We start from the raw sequence: 16,727 nt of genomic DNA, 5'->3' as shown, positions 1-16,727 counted from the left end.
AGCATCCTCTCCCTTTGGTCTCTGCAAAAGCTTTCAAACTCCCTCTCGGCTCTCCCTTCCCCTGGTTTCCCAGCTGCAGGGGCTTTTACAGGTTATGAGATTTCCCTGGCAGTAAACTCCCCGAACAAACAGCACGGCACCTAACAGTTCTCCATTGTGGTACTAGAGAAGTTTTTCAAAGCTTTATTTTTATTTATTTATTTTAGTTCCTTTCCATTAGGTTTTAATTGGCAACGTTTTATAAGCAAAATTAACCAGAAGAATCTGATTTTCATTTACAAAAAGTTTCCAATTGGAGAGTCTCAAGCAGCCCAGCCCTGACTTTCTTTTCCCTCTGGGTGGTCCGCAGGGAACTGAACTGGCAGAGAAACCTTTGAAGCGACAACAAAGATGGCGGCGCTGATCCCCTAGAGTGGATATAGTGTGTTAGCTTTCCATTGCTGGGACAAAATACCCAAGATAATGGATTTCAAAGGAAGAAATGTATATTTTGGCTCACGCTTTTAGAGGTTCTGGTTATTTGGGCTGGTAGATCACACAGGTGTAGGCAGGACACACTGGAGCAGGCTCCTTCACCTCCTTATGGCTGAGAAGCCAAGGGAGAGACAGAGAAAGGAGCCACATTCTCAACATGCCCCCTAGGGGGAAGCCCCCCAAAACCAAACTTCCTCCCAGGAACATCAACTCTTAAAGGTCCTCCCACCTCTGAGCAGCTCCACAGGGCAGGCACCAGCTGTTCAACCCACCTGTGGGGACGTTCAAGATGCAAACACCAGGAGGCTACAATTTTTGTGTGAGTTCTAAATTCCAGTTATGCCCCAAAAGCATAGGGACTCAGGAAGTGACATTGGTGTTCCGGAAAGTCCCAGGAGACTTTAGTCAAGACCGATTAAAATAAGAGGTGTTCCGGTAAAGGGATCTGCTGGATACCTTGACTAGCTCAATAGCAGTCAATAACTGATATTCTAGCACCCATGGGTGGGGACCACTTGTTCTTAGATCACCGTCTCAGTTGTCAGCTGGACAAGGACTGGGCATAAGAAACTTCACATGTAGCAAATGCCTCCGTTAGTTCTAACACACCTAAAGCTTTGAGCCTAATGTCAGCTCCAGCACCATATTGGACTTAGGAGAAGAAGTCGATAGGAATAGGAACAAGAGGTTCTCTCTCTCTCTCTCTCTCTCTCTCTCTCTCTCTCTCTCTCTCTCTCTCTCTCTCTCTGTGTGTGTGTGTGTGTGTGTGTGTGTGTGTGTGTGTGTGTACCTGAGTGTGCATACAAGCAGAGGGGAGAGCAGTATATGGCTTGTCTTTCTTATCTTCCTTTAACATTAGTTACCTTGTTACCGTACTGCCTTGAGACAATGTCTCTCATTGATCTGGAAGGCCAGAATTGGGTCTAGATTGGCTGGCCAGCAAGGTCTTGGGATATACTGTCTCTGTCCCTCAGTGCTGGAGTCACAGGTATGGCTGGTTATTATTATTATTATTATTATTTTTACATGGTTGTTGGGGATTCGAACTCAGGTTCTTAAATTTGCAGAGCTTACTCTTATCCACTAATTTATCTCCCCAGCCTTCCAACATTCCCCCCCCCTCATTTTTTTTTCTCCAGTAGTAGAGATTCAACTTAGAGCCTCATGCACATGCAGCAGTGAGCTCTGGGCTCGACCCTGACCTCCAGACCCAACCCTTGCTTACCATGCTTTTGTGGACAAACTTCAAGTCATCTCCGTAGTGTTTTGATGGCACATGATGTAAATGCTGCATCATTACTTGTCATATTGTGATGCTTAATACAGGAGAAGTCAAAGTCAGTAGCTGCTCAATGGCGACACAACCACCTCTGGGCTGGCTACATGGTCACTGAAAGAAGGTAGCGGCGGTCTGAACAGCACTTCAACAAGTGTGTGAGGGAGACACACAGTCTGAGAGTAGGAGGGAGATTAAAGCGGGGCTTGTTTACACGACATTTTTATTTGCATGTAGCATGTATTCAGTGCAGTGTTCAGCATGCCCCAAATACAAGCTTTACTTTTGGAGGTATCTGGAATTTTTTTTAAGGAAGTATTTTCATCAATGCTTGGTACCCCCAGATGTGGAACTTAGAGGTGTGAAGAGAGGATCGTAATCTAAGACAAAATAAACCAAAGACCCAGCTGCATGCTACATGCCTGCCATGTTCGAGGGCCGGCAGGACCCACAAGTTGTCACAGGATCTGAACCCCCATAAAATACTGTGAAAACAAACAAGAGCCACCTCTGCCCCCCAGTGATTCTGCACAGTGCAGCTGTTTGCAAGACTCAGTAGAGTTGCAGGAGAGACCCGGTGACCTTACTGGGAAAGTGTAGCAGCTATAGAAAATAGGGGAGAAAAGAGCAATGGCAAAATTCCCTTCTTATTTCCATTTCTGTACTCTTCTAAACGCTTTAGCACACTCAGAGAGAGCTGCGGCGGCGACCACTGCTCTGTGTGGGAAGGATTCTCACCCATGTGTGGGAAGGGATATAAGTGCTGATGGAGTTTCAGGCTCCACCCCTCTGATTCTTTCTTCCCGTTCCTGCATCTCCAGTGGGCTCCTGACACTGTGAGCCCTAAGCTAGATGCATAAAACCAACAGTCTTTTGCTGCAGGAGTTGTTAAGTCTGGGAAAATAAGACCTAGTGGTACTTTGACCTCAGCCTCGGCCTCGTCCCAGGCAGCCAGCCCTCTCAATAATCACCCTCGCTGTCACTGTCCTCAGGAGCATCAATAGCTTCTGCTGTGAGTTCCACAAACTTGGCCTATGAATCACTTGACCTTGGGAACAGCATGAAAGCTCTTCCATCTAAACAGTGATTCTGACACCAATTTAAGAGATCCCACTGACTTTGGAACAGCGCAGCTCCCTTTCCAAGTTTTTTGATCTTCTCTGACACACAAAGGACTAAGAGAGTTGATCAACTCTGAGTGTTTGTTGTGCCTTTTCTTTTCCGTGCACCGCGTGGTTTCTCTAGCACCGTTTCTAGATTTTTCTCTCAAGTGTCCATTTTCCTACTCTAACTCTTAGCAGTGAAAGAGAAGAGAAGGGTGAACTCCAAAGCTGCAGAAATCTCTACCATGCTCAGAGCCTCCCTTCCAAAGCTGCCTGATCCCCATGGGGCTGGCTGCTAGAGCGCTGATTCGTCTGTTGATTTTCATCCACCCCCTTCCCTTATCGCTATACATTCTCTTGGCATACCACTCAGGCTAGCCCCAAATCCCTACCATCAAGTGCAATGTCTTCTGAAACACTCACCTTGTTCTAAGAGGCATCTACACTGCCCTTCCAGGCTCTCCTTTACAGTTCTAACGTGAATAAGCTAAAAGTGAAACACTCTTACTATAAAACATGTTCTTCACAGACAAAGAAATTCTCGTTTGCATTGGAATAAACAAAGCAATCACCATTGCTTTCATATCTGCAAACATTGCGTGTATGTTTAGAAATGCACTATCCCATCACGCTTTTGTTATGCGTGTGATTTCGTTTCCTTGTGCTTGCGGACTGTTCCTTATTCTCTTAGACCTTCTCACTCTAGGGAACTAGTGTTAAAGAACAAACTAAGTGCTATGCTAATTATTCTCTCTGCTTTGACAATCAGAAGGACATTGTTGATGGGCCATCCTTGCGGTATGGTAGGATGTGAACGGTTGGGCCAGTTGTAAGTAATAGATTGTCCAAACAGCCCATTTTTGCTAAACCTCCAGTGCATTTCCTCTGTAGGCTAAGCACTGAATGGCATTTCAACATCTTCCTCCAACTGAAAGTTTGGATAGGCAAACTGAGAGCCTACTAAGCTCTCATTGCATTGACAATAAGTTTGCATAAACCCAGTATCCCGCATGTGAGAACATCTATATTTCAGGATTTTGCAAGATCTAATCTCAATTTCTCCTCAGTTGGCTTAGTACTCTTGTAATCAACTCTCCCATTTTCCAGACTTCTGCTGACACATCTCAGCAAGGGGCTCATTCTCTTCAGTCATGAGCCACCTTGTCCCAAAGTGAGGCATTTACCTCTGCATCTGACCTGTGCAATGCTCAACTGATCTTTGGGTCTGGAAGCAAAGAGTGGTGATAGATATGGGGAGGAAGACCCATTGTCCCAGTTTGTTGACAATCAAGGGAAGGAGTCTCTTCATCCCTTCAACATGAGATTTTCAGTGTTGAACCCAGGTGAATCCTGGGCTAGCTGAGACGGGATGATGACGTTGAAATGGACATAAAAGTCATCGTCTCATGAGGTACTTGCTTTGGTGAAGTGTGGTTGGAAGGCCTTTATGCAGATGAGATCTGGTTCCTGGGAAGACGGCCCCATTCCCAGTTCTGTCCATTTCCCATCCTAGGTCTGAGGATCCATGGCTCTTATAGAGCCACAATGGAGGGTATGGTAGAGATCTTAGGATTTCCCATGTATTCTCCATTGTGTGCCCAGGGCATTTCCTTTTATCTACGCAGTCTCTAAGCCCTATGAAGAAGTCCGGTGTCTCCTGTATATGTATTTTTCTCACAAGAATCAGGTCAGAATATCTGAGACTCCCATCAACCCCACTTCCTCTCCTCACCACACCATATTTTTTCCAGTTGGCCACTTGGTTATTTTCACTCCTTGAATATACAACCAACCTGGTGTCAGACTCTTGTTTTGAAGGCCTTTTTCCTGGAGCCACATCCAGATTGATTCATAGCCCATCTCAATAGAAGACACAGACAACTCAGAGAAAAACAAGGTAATTCTAGATAGAAGACAGCTAAACAGGTTATTTATGAATTGTGAGTATAGGGCTCCACAAGTGTGGGCCTCTTGAACTAGAGGCTTCCTTTAGCTGGTACTAAAGGAACAAAAGATACACCTGGAATTTAGAGAAGAAAAAATTCAATCACAAATTGTCATGAGAGAGTCAAGGCATTTTCATGAGGGAACACAACCAGGTCAAGCTGGCCCCTGATGGAAGGACATCTAACTCTTCATTTTGTTTTTGCCCCATCTTTCATTGGCTGCACATTAGAGGAAACCAGGTGACAACAGAGCTTGTTGAAGCAGCTCCTTCAGTCTGGCCACCCAGAGTGACAGCAGTGTGGAATAGGGGGAAGGGTGAGCTTGAAGGGGACATGAGAGCCAAGCAAGCAGGAGCTTTCCCCTAAACTGCTCTGTGTGTGTGTGTGTGTGTGTGTTTCTGTGTGTGTGTTGTCTGAATGTGCAAATGTGTATGGTGGAACTCTGTCCTTAGCATGATACACCTTCACTATCTTGAATCAAAGCAGCTGTGAGATGCTAATGACATCAGGCCTATTAACATTCCTTAAGGAGGGTCATCAGGCCCTTGCCTATGATCGCAGCAATCACTACCTCCCCCACCAATAGGATCATTTCTTTTTCTCTGCTCTGTTGGTATCTTATCTAGGATGGATATGGATTGTGCTCATTTCTTCACAAAAAGTCATAGAAGAATGTGAGGGAGGAGAGAAGAGAAGAGAGGAGTGGAGAGAGAAGGGAGGGAATCTATGCAAGAGGGTTCATTCCATTGATCTCTGTCTTTTTAATATGTGGATTACCTCTTTTACCATTAGTGTAACAACTGATGCACCTTGTCTTATTCCTTCCATGTTTTATACTGACTGACTATTTTCATTCATTGATTTAATTTCAGTTTTCTCCTCCTTATCTTCTTCCCTTCCTTCTCTTCTCCTTTTTCTTTCCTTTTGTCAAATTTGTGTCCACTTCAACATTTTTGTTCTTAAATTAGTGTTATAATTCATGTGCTTCCCATGGCTCACTTCCTTCCCATATTCAACAGGTTAGGACTCAAACACAGGACAACTGGATAACTGAGGTACCTATTAACGTATCAAATCAGACACTGTCCACCAGCCCCTTTCATCACTGTCAGGACCTGCTGCAGAGACATCCTGACCAGCATATCCCCACCCCCGCCTACTCTAAACTTTCCTCCCCTTCCCTCTACTTCTCTTCTATATATAACACAGCCATTTTGGAGATGCTGGTTTCTTATCCTTTTTTGCCACTTGGTTGCCTCTCTTTGCTCCTGACTCTCCCCTCTCCTCTCCCCTACTCTTCTCTTATGGACCCATTCAGTCTACCTGTCATGTTCACCTTGGACTCTTCCAGATGCCTCTGCCTGTGTTCTCCTTTATATGTAAAATAAAAATCTCAACTCCTTAGGAGCAGTCACGTCCTCCTTTTTTTCATTCACAATATGCTATCACACCTCAGTGCTACATACAAACAAAATACTAACCATTTGCTCTTGGATGCTCAATTTTTTCTTTATCTATTTTATCTAAGATATTATAAATATTAGAAGTGTTTTACTTCCTCCTTTTTATGAAAAATCTAGCCCTCTACAACTCTGGTGTTTGAAAGGCATAATTTGAGCATTTTTCTGTTCCAGACCATGTTTTCCTTCAGAATGTCTGTTTCAAGAACCCTGCTTAATTCTGATTGTAGAGTCCCTGGCATTTGTCACTGCCTGCTTAGGTTAAGTTATCATCAGTGGCTTCAGTCTCCTTGGCATCTCCCTCATCTCAAGATCTGTATTTAAATTCTATTTTCTTAGCTATAATAATGCTTTTGATCCTTTTTATGGTTGGGATATCCAGGAGAATAATGAGAATAACATGCCTTATTTTGTAATCCTTCCTCCTCCCCCCCTTTTCTCTCCCCGATTTCCCCTCTTCTCTTCCTTCTCTCCCTTCTCCTCTTCTTCCTCTTCTTCCACCTCCTCCTTTTCCTTCTGTATTTTTTTTAATCTTTGTATTCAGAGCTGGGGTGAGTGATCTGGCATGATCCTATTCCAACTCTTTAATCACAGCTACAACCCTTTTGCCCAACATGCTAACATCTATAAGTCCCAGGGGTTTGTAGGACAATACACCTTTCTGACAGGCTTTGGTATTATGCCCAGATCTTCTCAAGATTAAATCTAATCCCAGATTTGGTTTTCTGCATCTTAACAAGCCCAGTCACATCGCTGTCTCTCACTGTTTACCCTGTGCCCATATGGGCCATGCCCCATCCCAAGCTGTGAGCAGATAGATAGTCCTTACTATGTAAAAGGGCTTTACCAAACCAACTCTGCCCAACAGCTCAGACTCAGATGGTGTTGACAATTTGATGGTAACTGGGAAAGACCAAAATCTGCATGTGCTCAGATGAATCAGATACAGATTTCACACTCTTATATCTATCCATGTTCAAAAGCTGATATTAATATTAAAGAGTGATTTGAAGATGCTGAAGGTATAGCTCCGTGACTAAAAGTGTGCACTGATCTCCTGGATGACCTGGATCTATCCCAGTACCCATGTGGGGTAACTAATGAATGACAACCTATAACTCCAGTCCCTGGGGATCTGACCCTCACTTCTGGCCTCCACAGATACCTGCCCTCACTTATGCATATATCCACAGCCTCATAATTAAAAAGTATCTTTTAAACAATTGAGTTTTCAGGAGCTAAGTTTTCAGCCCAGGTCCTCCTGTGTGTTACACAGGCTCTCTACCACTGAAATCCTTCACAACCTATGATTACCTTTTAAACGTCGGCTCTATAGAACACATGTCCCTTGGTATTAATTACTGTTTGTCACTGTGACCAAAATGTCTGACATAAATAACTTGGAGAAGAGTTTGGCTCCTGGTTTCTGAGGTTTCAATCGGCTGTGGAAGAAGTGGAAGAGAAGAGTAGCTCAGGGTGGGCAGTGGGAGGGGCTTCAGCAACTGGCTGCTTGGCAGAGATTAGTGTTGTAGAATATGATTTTAAGGTGTGCTACATTTGTTTATGCTCTGGGACATTTGTATACGATGTAAAGATGTCTTGCTTTTGTTTGTACCGCATTTATTTAACTCTGTGAAGCTGTAATTCTTTGTCTAAAACACCTGATGGTCTAACAAAGAATCAAACAGTCAATAGCAAGGCAGAAGAAAGGATAGGTGGGGCTGGCAGGTAGAGACTATAAATAGAAGGAGAAATCTGGAAAAAAGAAGGAATGGGAAAACAAGGAGAGGAGGGTGCTAGAAGCCAGCCACCCAGACACACAGCCAGCCACGGGATAAGAAAGAAAGTAAAATATATAGAAGTAAGAAAGATAAAAGTCCAGAGGGAAAAGGTAGATGGGGTAACTTAAGAAAAGCTGGCTAGAAACAAGCCAAGCTAAGGCTGAGCATTTATAAGTAAGAATAAGTCTCTCCATGTGTAACTTATTTGGGAGTGGGAGGGTGGGCCCCCGAGGAGCAGAGAGCCCAAGAGTCAAAAGAGCAGAGAGTAAAACAACCACCACCACCAAATCAGAGATAGGGCACACAGGCTGGAAGCAGATGAGCACAGCCTTCTGCAGGGCTCCACCTCCTGCAGGCTCCACCTCCTACAGGCTCCACCTCCTACAGGCTCTACCTCCTACAGGCTCCATTTCCTAAGGCTCCACCTCCTAAGGCTCCACCTCCTACAGGCTCCCACCTTTCCCCCCACAGCACCACAAACTAACAGTGAGGCATTTAGAATGGGAGCCTGTGAATACATTGGACTGAGATAGTAATGCAATGACCTGCTTGCTGAAACCTGTTGAATAAATGAATGTATGATGATGCATATTGTATACCAGCTTTTCCTGGAGCCCAGAGCATAGACACAACTGACAGCTAATCCTGTATCTGTGAGATCTGGTAAATTTTAAACTGCGTGTGAAGTGGGTTTTTGATTATCATCAATCAGTTTATTTACTTGAATTTCATTAAAAATCTTAAAATGCTCTTATAAATTTTATATGCTCAATCATCTAATTGAATATGTGCTTCAAAAAAAAAACAAAACAAACACACTCAGCACAAATATAGAACATTTGACTTTTCTTGAACAGTCTTTCTAATATTGTACACAAACTTAGCCAACTTATTTTCTGTCTTTGAATATTTTTATGTCATTTAGTTCTACAGTTTAAACTGTGGTCACAAGACTAGTCTCTCAGGTCACCTAACACACCTCTTTTTCTCTTAAGCTTTGGAAATAGTTTACCAATCCCACATGCATAGATTACCACTAAACTCCCATCCTCTGAACCCCTTTATTCCCTTTCTCTCAATTCCCAGGCTTCCTCTAGGCACTTGCTGAGGCGACCCTGTGGTAGTGAACTGAGGTTAGTGTCTCAGTGAGTTGAGTGGAAGGCAGGGTGCAGGATTTGTCTCCCACAGTATCTGCCACTGAGTCTTACCTGAAAGTGATGGAGGTCTCACACCCCCCAGGGCTCCAGATCCATCACTAGTTACCTCCCCTTCCTCACCTCTGATGTTCTCCAGGTTGCTTTGTTACTCGATGGAATGGCTCAGCTAATTTATCTCTTGATTTTACTTTCAATTTTTTCATCTTTTAGTCCGGCTTGATGAAATCTTTGATCTCTTCCAGTGTTTGTCTATTGGATTCTTCAGCTGTGTTGTTGAATTTTGTGGCCCCTTTAGTCCTATGGACAAAGATATCGGGAGCTGTGCACAGCTCCTGATCAGAATCTCTCACTCCAGCCTCTCTGTTTTCTCTAGTTCTTTTTGGGGGAGCAGCATGGTTCCAGACCTCCCACCCCCTACACTTCTTCCTCCAATTCTAATTTCACTCCCCATCGTTCAGAGTCGAGCCTAGCTGTTGCTACTAAGCACTCCATTGGATCTTCTCCTCAAAGTAATCTCATAAGGAATGTAAGAGGAATTGTTGTCAATGCAAACAGCTTCTTGCAGTTTATTTCAAGTGGAAGGCAATGATGACTGGAATGATACAGGTAAGAATGTTGACTTTGACTGGTAGCTTGACAAGTGAGCTTTGTTTCCTTGCCTTCTTTCTCCAACAAACAAGTGTCACCTTTATAACAAAGAATTAAAATGTGGGACAGGAGGGATGTTGAGATGTACTCTTGCAGAAGATGCAAGTTCAGTTTCCAACACCCACATCGGGTGGCTTGCAATCACCTGTGACTCCAGCTCCAGAGGGCCAATCAATGCACACACACACACACACACACACACACACACACGCACACACAAATAAATGAACATATAAATGCAAAAATAAATCTTTAAAAGAAATAAAAATATAACATAGATTGAGGTATAGTCCCATATAATGGACAAAATAGCTTTGTCTATTTAGGTGTTTAGAAATATCTAGAAAAATGCTTAAGAAAAAACAAAGGACCACAAAGAAATGCTATTCCAAGAACAAGGCAGTGATCATTATTTCAAGCTCATTTGAGGACCAAGACCGGCAGCCTGTGCTGAATGAGGAAGAACGGCTTCCCTGAATGTGGAAGACACACTCACCTGAGCCTGTATCCTTCCATTCTGCAGAGACCACACAGCCTGGGGTGTTGGGGGCTGCAGCACAGCATGGACTGTGGCCAGGCTTGTGGGGAGGGTGCAGGGTTAATCTGTAGCAACTGCTTAACTACAGGAGGAGGGCAAGGCAATGCTGGGTGATAGGTGGCAGACCTTTAACCACATCCTGGTGAAGACACAGGTCCATGGAGGATCCTATGTGACATTTAGAAGCGGGCGGGAAAACCTGGGAAGGTGATGTATCCTAGAGGCTGGAGGTCTTGCTTCTGAAGATGGGTCTAAGGACTAGCACAGCTGGCTAGACTCACTGTCAGTTCAACCATCTCATCTTGTTGGTTGTTTTACTCCTTTTGGCTTCTTTGGAAGGCCTGGCACCCAGCTCCCAAATAAATCACATACATGGAGTTTTATTGTTACTTATGAATGCCCAGCCTTAGCCTGACTTGTTGCTAGCCAGTTTTCTTGACTTAATTGTTCTGTCTACCTTTTGCCTCTAGGCTTTTTCCTTTTCTTACTGATATATATCCACTTTTACTCCTACTCGGTGGCTAACTGGGTAGCTGGCCCCTATCACTCTCCTCTCCTTGTTCTTGTGCTTCCACCTTTTTCTTTCCAGATTTCTCCTCCTATTTATTCTCTCTGCCTGCCAGCCCCACCATCTTTTCTCCTGCCTTACTAATGGCCATTCTGCTCTTTATTAGACCAATCAGGTGTTTTAGGCAGGTAAAGTAACACAGTTAAACAAATGCAGCACAAAAGAATGCAACCCATCTTTGCGTCATTAAAACAAATGTTCCATAGCATAAACAAAAGTAACACACCTTGAAATCATATTCCACAACACATCCTTACTGAAAAAAGTAAAAAGGTTGGTGAAAATTATGCGTAACCGTTTCAGGAAAGCATCTTGTGTCTCCACCATGTTCCTAGTACTGCAATAAACCTGGTGACACAGAACTCTCTAAGACCAAGATTGGAGGATGAGAAGCATGTTCACAGCCCACAGGCGCACTAGACTTCAGAGGCCATTGCTTGAGAGCACGGCTTCTTGGATAGCTGGGATGAGAACTGGAGTTCCCAAGGCAGCCTGGCGCGGTTGCTCAGTAAATACAAATGCATTGATGGGTGGTGGACGAACTGTTGAACGAGCAGCTGCTGGCTGAGTGTCACATGACAGTATTCCAGAGGACAACACAAACACACTGACCTACTTTGAAGCTGTAACTACTGAACAATGCAAGGTTCCTTTGTAGCATCTCTCGTTGCAGGGTAGAGAGAAGAGTCTCAACCCAATGCGATCATGAATATTTAGTGCAGTGGAAACGATGGTAATACATTCTCAGTGAGCAAGGCAAGCAGTTCAGTGGGTTCTAGAAGGGCATGAGTAAATCATGTGTGGGAGCTATAGACAGAAACTCCTGGCTGAGTTGTTGGGTGGTATGGGAGGTGTGGGAACAAATACTGTCAGTGGGGAAGGGTCCCACCCTCCCTATGGGATGGTCTCGTTTCTCCTCTAAAACGGGAGCATGTTCCCACACAGGCACCGGCACATGAATCTTCAGCCTGGTGCTTTCCAAAGCACAAGGATCTCCAGCCGTGGCCTGCCAGGGATGATTAAAAGAGTCTTTATCAGATGCCGGGTTGAGCTCTGTGTTTCTTTCGGGAGAGTTTTTGAAGTCCCAGCAGCTAATTCAATCAAGTGTCATGGTGCACCCCCCTCTCCGCCTTGCCCTCCCTGCCAAGGGCAAAGGCGTGATGGAAAGCAGGGCTCACTGAAAGCCTTCGGAGGATTGCTTTCCCAGTGTCCATTGTTTGAGCCCAAGCCTCTCGGATTTGGGATGTTTTGGGTCAATGCCATTTCAGCTTTTCTGGGGAAGTGATGGGTCCCAGCTGTCCCATAGGTTTCTAGTCTCCGGGACCTTGAAGTACATACCCTGTGAGCCCCGCTCACTCATCCAGAGGAAGGAAGCAGGGGATCTGAGGTATCCTCAGAGTCTTGGCACAGGCTGCCTTCTGTGTCTTACCACCCACTCCAGATCCCCCACAGAGGAGAGAATATTAACGGATACACTTAATGGCATCCACAGATCCTTCTAGAATGGGTGAGAACTGTGCTCACGGATAAGTGGGAGGAAATGGGAGTTGCAGGCTGTAAGGCACTCCTTCGTCATCCGTGCCCACTTGACAGGTATGTATTGGGTGTTTGCTGCACACAGTAAGTCTCCAGAGGGAAGCTTCCTGGTGAGACTGGAATAGCTGATGAGGCGGGAAGGGTGAAAACCCTGGACATCCAACACCAGGGAGCTCATCGAATACAAGTGTAGTAAAATGGGACACGCTTCCAGGGCTCTGTGTTGCTGAGATGCCGAGAGCATACGGAAGGCAGAGGCTGCCTCTCCCTAGAGGACCCAGGGAAGTTTTGTATACAATAATATTTGACCTGAAGGACAATGAGGCAACAATATATCACACAGGGGAGAGGACCCCACCAAGAAGAAAAAAGATAGGAAAACAACTTGAGTCTTTAAACAGCATGGAGTTTAGTTCGGGGGCTAAAATTTGACCATAAATCGAATGAAATTCTGTCAGTGTGGAGGCGCCTGGAGACAAGTGTATTAAGAGATGATAGTCAGGCACCGGAAGGGAGGCTCTCACTCTCTGTTGAAGCTGGAAAAATTGACCTTATAGAACAGAAGTTGGACAAGAAGAGAGGCTGCCAAAAATCGAGTGATTAACTGGGTCACTGGTGCACCTGGATAGGAGGTTGAGCTTCTGATAGGACAGCGGTGTGACGATGCTTAATAAGGATTACTTTTGTATCTTAAAGCAAATGATGGGGGTGATTTTGAATGTTTCCGATATAAACAAATGGTAAGCATTTGAGGCAATGGGTGTGTGCTAGCCTGGCTTGCTCGTTGCATGCGACAACTATGGATTAGAGTACTGTACTGTACCCTATAAATACGTTGCCCACCTCTCAATTAAAAATTTATAACTCTACACCAGTTTTCTTTTGTTTGAGGGCAGTTTGGGGGGGAGGCTGAAAATGAGATGCTAGATCAAGCTTTTCTGAACCTGAGGGATGCCGGTGGGGTGTGTCTGGGGGCGGATGAATACTAAGTAGTAGAGAAGTATGATCAAATGTCTGTTTCATGGTGACCACGTAATGGTTACATAGAGAGGAGCCAGAGAAGCCCTTGGGAGGCTGTCACTTCTGGCAAGCAAAAGATAAGCAAGGTGTACATGAACGGCCGCTGGCAGAGATGAGGGGCCTGCGAGCATGGTGAGGTTACAGGTCTGTAGACTCGGTCTCTATTGTTTACGAACCTTTAGAGAGGTCTACCAAGTTCTTGGTAGGATGCGAGTAGCCCAAACCATACCCGCAGCACAAATTGCCAGGAATGAGGATGAGAGGGTGGGGTGCGTGTGAGAGACCTCGGTGTCCCCTGTGACGTCATGTCCGGCCTGAGAATGGCTACTGATACAGGACAGCAAGCCACAGCCATTTCAGACAGATGACACTTGCTTCCCTCTCTTAAATGAGCACCGCGCCTGCCCTTCATGTGCCAAGACGTCAGAAACACCAGATTCTGTCGTCTGTCATAGAGCTGTTGCTTTTCCCATTTCCAATGCTGTGGGTTCTTCCTAGACCTGTACATTGACAGTGGAACACTGAAGATACCTGAAGTAGAGACACCACCCACCCATGTATCTGTCAACTTGACAGGGTCTTCAGTCACCTAGGTAAAAGGCTCTGGGGATACCTATGATGCATGATCTAGCTTAGGCTAACTATGGTAGGGCCCATACTGACTTTGGGCAGTGCCATTCTGTGAGCTGGGTCTGGTTTGAATGAGGAGAAGGCAGGCTGAGCAGGTTCTTTCCTCTTTGCTGCTTGAGTGTGGATGCAGCATGGCCTGACCCATCCTTGCTCTCCTGCTGCCATGACACCCACACCATGACAGACGGTATTCTCAGACAGTGAATCCAAGTAAGCCCCTTTTCCCTCAGGTTGCTCCTTTGTGGGTATTTTGTCAACGCGATGAGCAAAGTATTTCTCACACACCCCATAAAGCCGACTTCTCCCACACCTCCAGATTCAGAAATCAGACATGCTTCCATGATTCCTGAATCTGGAACCTTCAAGCTCCTGGTTCCTGGGGGGTCTGTATAGGAAAGATCAATCTCAGGCACACTGGACCCAAGGCAGGGGGCCAGAGGAAAAGGGCTCTCTCTCTCTCTCTCTCTCTCTCTCTCTCTCTCTCTCTCTCTCTCTCTCTCTCTCTCTTTTTCTCTCTCTCTCGCTCTCTCCCTCTCCCTCTCTGATATTTGCACTTTGTATGGCCACGTCCCTCTTAGAATGGCTTTTGCACGGAGTCACTGCACAAGGGAAGTGCTGTGCTGAGTGTCTGGGATCAAAGAAACAAGCCGGGTGATGGAAATGCCCTCATTGTAGATCTATAGCCACTAAGACTGGGGAGGGGGAGTGGCCTGGCATCAGGTTCTTTCTTACACAGCATGCTGGACCAGTGGCCGCGGTTGTGTCTCCAAGATAGGAAGAGTTCCAGCTGCTAGGACAGCACAGTCCATGATAATGTCTGCAGTTACTTTCCTTCAGGGCAGGGCTTCTAAAGCTTTTCTTTCTACAATTCTTTCTCATAAGAAACTTTCCCACAATCTCAGGTCCATAGATACCATAAAAGACTCACAAGTCAAACATTTACTGACAATAGATCATAAAGAGATTTACCATAAAACAATTTTTGATATACATAGAATGTTTACCAGTTATTGCATATGAAGGCAAATCTGTAGACTAAATTTGATGGGTTGCTTGCTTTTTTATATAAGGAATGAAATCCTGCCTGTATACTTGGCATGCGGGATGTAGCGTATCTTCAGAGTATTTTCATGTAACTCCTGCATTACTCTCAGTACAGTGTGCGCACCACTGTGTTGTCCACGAGTGGGCAAGGGACTGGAGATTGAAAGAACACACAAGAGACCTGGATCATTCAAAAGGAGATCAGCCAAATGCTATTTATTCAAGTTTAGGAAAATTCTTATGTTCTTAGCTGCTGCACAACGGAATTCCCCTCAGGCAGGTGGGAAATTACCACACCCAAGGTGGAGTAAACAATGCCTTAAAGCTAACCACCCAGGCAAGGCAGAGGGAGCACAAAAATAAACAAGATGTTTAGCTAGGTGGCTAAAAACTGTCCTCAAGATAAACCCTGGGAGCAGGGGCAGACCCATGGGCCCTACATTTTCAGAAATGGTTAATACTCTGATCCCCCAGTCACTGCTGCCGCTTGCCATAGATATATAGTCCAAAAAAATCGGAAGCATATTTAAGGCCATTTAAAAATCTCTGAAAATTCCTTCCCAAACTTAATTCAAATCTCATTTATCTTTATTAAATCTCCATAGCAACTCAAATAAAAATTTAAAAATGATATAAACATTCTAACCCAGTATTCAAAGAATATATTAATTTGATTCTTACATGCTGAATATGGCAATAGGGAAGTATTAAAAGTCTTTGTTTTGGTAATTCAAGAATTACGTTTCTGTAAAGAGCAGTAGATGTTTTGTGTACAGTAGAAACAGCACCGTTCATAGTGTATAGCAAGCAATCTTGAATCCGAGAGGAGGTGTTTCAGGCCGGTGGATGGCAGCAAGTGGTGCCATGGCAGGCACATGCAAAGTGCGCATGCGTTGTGTACGGACCCATGGTTACCACAAAATCACTCAACGCAGTGTAGCCGGACAGTGCCAGGACATGTTGGGTTTGTGTGTGTTTGCACATTCACAATCCTTTACTGTTGCCCAATTTTTGTGACATCATCATTTAGTTAGATGACCTCAGTTTAAAAAACGGAGACTTTGAGCTTCTGAGGGGATTTGCACACACGGGGCTGCTCAGGAAAGGACAGTCCCCAGTGTGAGATGGTGCCAATCACCAGAGTGGCCCAAATCTTCACTTTTTCTTGTACTTGTACCTGTTTACCTTGCAATTGTGGAATAATCACTAAATCTTTTTTCTAACGGAGGTGAAATTTATGTTGCGTACAGTTAACACTTTAAAGTCTGTAATTCAGTACTGTTCAGTAAACTCGATGTGGTGCGATCAGGACCCATGTTAGGTGCTGAGTTCGGCAATGCCTTCTTTGCTGACTCCATATCTGCCTCTCAGGTTGTTTCACGGAAGTAGAACCGAGCCGATGAGATGCTGTAATAGTGTTTCCCCGAGCTTCGCTTCTGCAGTCCTCAGCAGTAAAATACACATCTGGATTTCTTTCCTTTTGGTGGATGCATACTGTTTCATGCCTACTTCTTTATCCATTGACAGGCTCTTGGTTTTCTCCCTT

The sequence above is a fragment of the Microtus pennsylvanicus genome, chromosome 11 (assembly GCF_037038515.1).
Source record: "Microtus pennsylvanicus isolate mMicPen1 chromosome 11, mMicPen1.hap1, whole genome shotgun sequence".
Classification (NCBI taxonomy): Eukaryota; Metazoa; Chordata; class Mammalia; order Rodentia; family Cricetidae; genus Microtus; species Microtus pennsylvanicus.
This window is presented reverse-complemented; position numbering follows the sequence as displayed.